The 6794-nt window shown below is 57.7% G+C and overlaps 1 pseudogene; it reads left to right on the top strand.

Moving 5' to 3' along the window:
* LOC120906240 overlaps positions 1-5817 on the top strand; it is a 10483-nt pseudogene extending 4666 nt beyond the window's left edge.
* The last annotated feature ends 977 nt before the right edge of the window (positions 5818-6794 follow it).

A 6794-nucleotide genomic window follows, 5' to 3' on the forward strand; every position in this document is an offset into this window, starting at 1 on the left:
GTGCGCTGCTATCGCTGCCTCGAGCTGGGTCATCGGGCCCATGACTGCCGTTCACCCGACGATCGGCAAAACATGTGCATACGCTGCGGCGTGGTGGGGCACATGGCAAAGGCATGCACTTCTCAACCAAAGTGCCTCAAGTGCGGTGGTCCACACGCAATCGGACACCCCGATTGCGCCCGGTCGGCCTTGCAATGACCCCACAACTGCGAGTAATGCAGGTGAACTTGGGCAGAGGAGAGGGCCCAGGACATTGCCCTCAAACTGCCCGAGAAGAAAGTGGACGTGCTGCTGCTGTCGGAGCTGTATCGACCGCCTGCCAACAACGGTCGATGGGCTTTCGACTGCTCGAAGAAGGTTGCCATCGTCGCTACTGGGTCTCTTCCTCTCCAGAGGATTTGGTGCAGCAACACACGGGACTCGTCGCTGCCGCGATCGGCGGCACCACTCCTCAGCTGTTACGCTCCACCTCGTCAACCCACCGACGAGTTCGAGCGCTTCATTGAAGCAGTTCAGCTCGAAGCGACTTCCCATCCACAGGTCGTCATTGCCGGCGACTTCAACGCCTGGCACGTGGAATGGGGAAGCGAGCGTAACAGCGACAGGGGGGAAGAAGCTGCTCAGTGCCATACAGCAGCTAGACCTGGTTGTGCTAAATCAGGGCACGACGAGCACCTTCGACGGCAATGGAGCGGCAACAGCGAGCATCGTGGACGTGGCGTTTGCGACACCAACCATCGCGCAGCCGGGAACGTGGAACGTGTGCAGTGAGTACTCGTACTCCGACCACCGGTACATCACGTACACTGTTGGCACCACAGTCCCCGTCGCAAACGAGCCTTCACCATCACCACGGAGGAGACACCAGGGGCGCATTCGACATGCGGGTCGGCGCTACAAGGCGACGCAGTTCTCGCAGCGAGCCTTCCTTTCGACGCTGCTAGACGAGCGGTTCTCAGAACGGGCGGTAAGTCACGAACGCATGGTTGAGATCATGCTCGCCGCGTGTGACAAGACGATGCAGCGGGTCACAACGTCGCACAGTGACCCCATCGTGACCTGTTCTGGTGGACGCCGCTGCTCAGGCTGCTGCGAGAGAACTGTGAACGCGCCCGTGATCGGATGCAGCAGACCAGTGACCTGCAGGAACGGAGCATCGCCGCAGCAGAACATCGATCAGCGAGGGCGGAGCTGGGGAAGGCGATAAAGGCCAGCAAGAGGAATTCGTTCCAGGAGCTGATAGATATCGCCGAGGAGAATGTGTTCGGAGCCGGATATCTCGTCGTTCTGTCCCACCTCCGTGGTGGACGGACGCCACCCGAGACAGGCGGGACAGGCTCGAACACATCGTGTCCGATCTCTTCCCCAGCACCCGCCCCTCGTCTGGCCAGAAGCGGCTACCATCGAGGGAGAGGAGCAGTCAGGAGCAGTAGCAGATGTCTCGGACGATGAGCTTAAACTCATCGCACGCCGCATGGCCAATAAAAAGGCCCCGGGACTCGACGGTATCCCGAATGCGGCGGTGAAAGCAGCCATTCTCGAGCACACGGGGGGTTTTCACAGCGCTGTACCAGGACTGCCTCGTTAACGGCACGTTTCCTGCAGCGTGGAAGAGGCAGCGCCTCGTACTCATCCCGAAGCCAGGAAAACCCCCAGGAGTGAGTAGCTCGTACCGGCCCTTGTGCATGTTGGATGCACTGGGCAAGGTGCTTGAGCGCTTGATACTAAACAGGCTGCACGAGCATCTAGAAGATCCAGATTCACCGCGACTGTCGGACCGGCAGTATGGTTTCCGCAGAGGGCGCTCGACCATCGGCGCTATTCAGAGGGTTGTTGAGGCCGGCCAGCGTGCGATGTCGTTTGGTCGCACGAACCGACGCGACAAACGGTTCCTCCTAGTTGCTGCGCTAGATGTGAGGAACGCGTTTAACACAGCCAGTTGGCAGGCCATCGCCACTGCGCTGCAGGCGAAAGGTGTTCCGCCGGCCTCCAACGTATCATACACAGCTATTTCCAGGACCGGGAGCTGGTGTATGAAACCTCTGATGGCCCGGTAGTGCGGTCCGTCACGGCAGGGGTACCACAGGGGTCTATCTTGGGCCCCACCCTGTGGAACACGATGTACGACGGTGTGTTGGACATCGCCCTGCCACCGATGCGGAGATCCTGGGGTATGCCGATGACCTGGTGCTGCTGGTCCCAGGCACAACCCCAGACACGGTGAAAGCTGCTGCAGAACAGGCAATAACATCAGTGATGGAATGGATGGCTCGACACCATCTCGAGTTGGCGCCGGCGAAAACGGAAATGGTGGTAATTTCCAGCACCAAAGCCCCGACGCGGATCACCGTCCGAGTAGGCGACGTGGACGTCACCTCGTCCCGCTCGATCCGCTATCTCGGTGTGACCCTCCAGGACAAGTTGTCATGGCTGCCGCACGTCAAGGAGGTCACCGAGAGGGCTGGGAAGATCGCCGCCGCCACATCCAGATTGCTGCGAAACCATAGCGGACCAAGGGCATCGAAAGCGAAGCTGCTAGCTTCGGTGTCCGAGTCCGTTATGCGTTATGCTACACCGGTATGGAGCAAGGAGCTGATAAAACGTGAGCCTGGTCGCCTGCTGGAGCGTGTTCAGCGAAAGATGGCACTGAGGGTGGCACGAGCATTCCGTACCGTGAGGTACGAGACTGCCACCCTCCTGGCTGGTCTGACCCCATCTGCCTGCTGTTGGATGAGGACGCCCGGGTCTACCAGCGACTAAGTGCCGTCAACCGCACCGACACGCGGGCGAACATCCGGAAGCAGGAGCGACAGGCCACGATCGACCAATGGCAGCAACAGTGGGATGCGGAAGCTGACACCAGCCGGCACACGCGTTGGGCGCATCGTGTGCTACCCAACATCGGCAGCTGGCAGTCGAGGAAGCACGGAGATGTGTCGTTCCATCTGTGCCAGGTACTCTCGGGACATGGCTTCTTCCGGGACTACCTGTGTCGCAATGGCTTCACATCGTCCCCTGACTGTCAGCAGTGCAGCGGCGTACCTGAGACCGCGGAGCACGCGGTGTTCGAGTGCCCGAGGTTTGCTGAAGTCCGTCAGCAGCTACTCGGCGAGGGAAGTACGGACCCGGTCCGTCCGGAAAACCTCCAGCTGCACTTGTTGCGCGACGCCGAGAGCTGGAGCCGTATCTGTGAAGCTGCTAAGCGGATAACGGCTCAACTTCAACAAGCCTGGGACGACGAGAGAGCAGCCCTAGCAGCCCAGGGCAACGAGCAGCACGTTGGAGAAGTTGCCGATCTGGAGGCACGGCGAGCAGAAATCCGTCGAGCACGGAACGACCGGCGAAATGCGAGCCGCCGAGCAGCCAGAGCACGACAACGAGAGTTGCAGCGAGCAGGACGTCCCCATCCCCACCACCATCGCCCAGAACTGCGGCACGCCGTGCAGATCTTCGGCTGCGGCAAGCGCGGTTCCGAGCGAGAAGGCGTGAAGCAACACAGGACGCGAGACGCCTGTATGGGGATCAGAGTCCTGCATCATCGACATCGAGCAGCAGCGACGACGATTCAGACGGCCGAGGAAGCGCGGATAACGCAGCCGGACCGTCTGGAATGCGCAACCGCGCACTTGATCGAGACAATGAAGCCATGGACGGTGGCCTGAGTGCAGCAGAAGAAGCCGCAGCGGTCGAGGCGGAAGTTGCCTCCCGCTAGGCACCTTCCTCGTTGGCAATGGAGCGCGTACAAGCGAAATGTGACCCGAGAAAACAAAAAATAGGGAAAACAGAAGATATTTCGATATGAAAAATAAAAACGAAAGGTGCTAAACGCACGGTATACGAAACGGCATCTTAGCCGAGAAACCCCCCTTCAGGGTACGCCCTCGCGGGCAAAATTGTAGGGGTGAGGGAGGGTCGAAATTTGCTTCAAATAAAAACCCGTTTTAACAAAAAAAAAAAAAGCCAGTTATCCCTGTAGTGTTGATCGAGTAGCCGATGCATGAGCACATGTGTTAACACGCTCCGTAAACACTCCGTGAACAAGTGTGCAAAACGACCGCGGATCGCTCTCAAAACATCAAAATCGTGTTCAGAGCACCCAAATTACCTAAACATACTGATATTCGGTCGAATTTCGGTGAATTTAAAGTGAATTAACAAAAAACAGAACGAAAATCGGTGAAAAAACGAGTGAAAAAAGTGAAATAAAGTGTAGAACAAAGTGGGTTTGACAGGTGACACCCTTGTAACAAAATTTTGTGACAGGCGCTACCCCTGTAACAAAATTTAAACTACTTGACCAAGTGACGGTTGGCCGCACGGGAGAAGCGGTCGAATATTCGTGAGAGTGTCAGTGGTGGTAGAGGGTGAATTTACGAACACGGGAAAATTATTTTCCCCCCTCTCCCCCTTCCGCGTGCCTTTCCCCAGGGACCGGAATAAAGTAGGGCGCCCGATAAGCGTCGGATAAAGTCGAGGTCGCCCGAAAATTCCCATATTTTGCAGGGTGGTAGAGTTTGACCCCGCGAGCACGGGAAAATTATTTTCCCCGCTCCCACCCTCCCTCCCACCCCAGGATAAATTTTTTGAATTTCGGAAAACCGCCCGACAAGCGTCGGATAAAGTCGAGGTCGGCCGAAAATTCCGAAACTCGGCAGGGGAGTAGACTAAGACTCCGCGAGCACAGGGAAATTTTTTCCCTACTCCCCCTCCCTCCCTCCCGATGAAAAATCCCTAAAGTAAAAACTAGGTCCAAAAAGGGTCGAAAAAGCGGACAGCGCAGTTTGGACGTAAAAACGTTCCGGGAAAATTCGGGATTGGTGCGGATCCATTCCCCACGTGAGCGACGCACCCTCTCGTAATTTTCTTTACCCGCCACCCTCCCCCGCCCACCAGGGGGTCGTAATTCGGACCGTAGTGGAAAATCCGGCGTGGAAGAAGGATTTAACATCAGCGAGTGAGCAGCAGAACACCAGCTAGACGGCGCTGCATACCAGGGGTCATCCCGACCCCCGGGGTCAATCGACACCCGGGGTCACTTCGACCCACAGGGTTATTTAACTCATTAATCTTAGTCGGCACAGGTGATGGCATCATCCGGGATGTCTACCCGCGCGAGTGCGAGGTCGGCCTCCGTGGACTGCCGTAGCAGCCTGGCATCCAGCTCGAAGCTGTTTGCGGCCGAGCCTCGAGTGGCGCTGCCTAGGATTAGCGCTACAGGCATCAACAAGCCCGCCGTAGCAACCAAGGCCGCCTCGGCCACACCGGAGCTTGAGTTGCTTAAGGCAACTATTCAACGGCTAGAGGAGCAGAACTCGGAAATGAAGGAGCAAAATGCTCGCCTCTCGGAGCAGATAACTGGCATGTGCCAACTACTGCAAGAGGAAAAGGAGGAGGTAAAACGTCGAGAGGAGAAGTTGGAGGCACAGATGGAGAAGCTCGCCGCCGCACATCAGCGTGACCGAGACGTGCTCAACTCTCTTTTGGCAGTAAAGGTTGCCGGCGGACAACCGTCAGCTGGTCCGCGCCAATCTCCAACTCCGTTGCCGCGTCGATCCTCTGCACAGCATCTGCAGCAACAACAACAGCAGCAGCGGAACCAGGACAAGCAGGAGCAGCCCCGCGCGTCGACGTCGCGCGTAGTCATGCCGCCGCGTAGCGAGGCATCGACAGCCGTCCGCGAAGACGTTGTGACGGAACTCACCTACAGTGAGGTCGTGCGGCGTAAATATCGCGGCAAAGCTACTGGTAAGCCACGCTCCCAGCAGCAGCAGCAACAGCAGCAGCAGCAACAGCAGCAGCAGCAACAGCGGCAGGTGGTCGCTGGCTCGCAGCAGCAACAGCAGGAGCGCATGCAGCAGCAGCAGCAACAGCAACAGCGTAAGCGAAAGCCGAGGCCTGACATCATCGAGGTGTCACCCAGCGAAGGCGAAACCTGGGACGGCATCTACGATAAGGTACGCAAAGCCATCCGCCTCGACCCTGCCTACTGTGACATGAAAGGGCATATCAAGCAGGGTCGCCGAACCTATGCGAGGCTGCTACGCATGGAACTAAGCAAGACGGCAAATGCCCCAATTATGCTAGATGGCGTCCGCAAGATTATCGGTGATGCAGGCGCAAGTCGGCTTGTCACCGAAATGGGTGAACTGATCGTGGTAGACATCGATCCCCTCGCTGCAGAGGAGGACATCATTGCTGCCCTCGATGAGAAGATTGGCGCAAGTGCTGGAGTAGTCTCCACCAGCATTTGGGAACTTCCGGATGGAGCGAAGCGTGCACGCATCCGGCTACCAGCGAAGTCGGCTCGTCAGCTGGAAGGAGCAAAACTGTTACTGTGCGACTGCGTTAGCAAGGTACGTGCAGCTCCACCAACTCCTCCAGAACGACAGCGTTGTTTCCGCTGTCTGGAGATGGGCCACATTGCGTCGAACTGCCGTTCCATTGCAGATCGGCAGAATTTGTGCATCCGTTGTGGACTAGACGGACACAAAGCACGAACCTGCCAAAATGAGGCGAAGTGTGCACTGTGTGGTGGCGCTCACCACATAGGCCACAGCAAATGTGCTCGTTCGGCTCTGCGATGTTCCCGGCCCTGAAAGTCTTGCAGGCGAATCTGGGCCATGGCCGTGATGCCCAGAATCTGGTGCTACAAGCTGCCAGAGAGGAGAAAGCAGACGTGCTCATCCTCTCTGATGTTCTGCGTCCACCAGAGAATAACGGCCGGTGGGCATTCAGCAGCTGCCGAACGGTAGCGGTGGTAGCTGTCGGTGAGCTACCAATTCAGCGCGTGTGGT

Source organism: Anopheles arabiensis, chromosome X (genome assembly GCF_016920715.1).
Source record: "Anopheles arabiensis isolate DONGOLA chromosome X, AaraD3, whole genome shotgun sequence".
Classification (NCBI taxonomy): Eukaryota; Metazoa; Arthropoda; class Insecta; order Diptera; family Culicidae; genus Anopheles; species Anopheles arabiensis.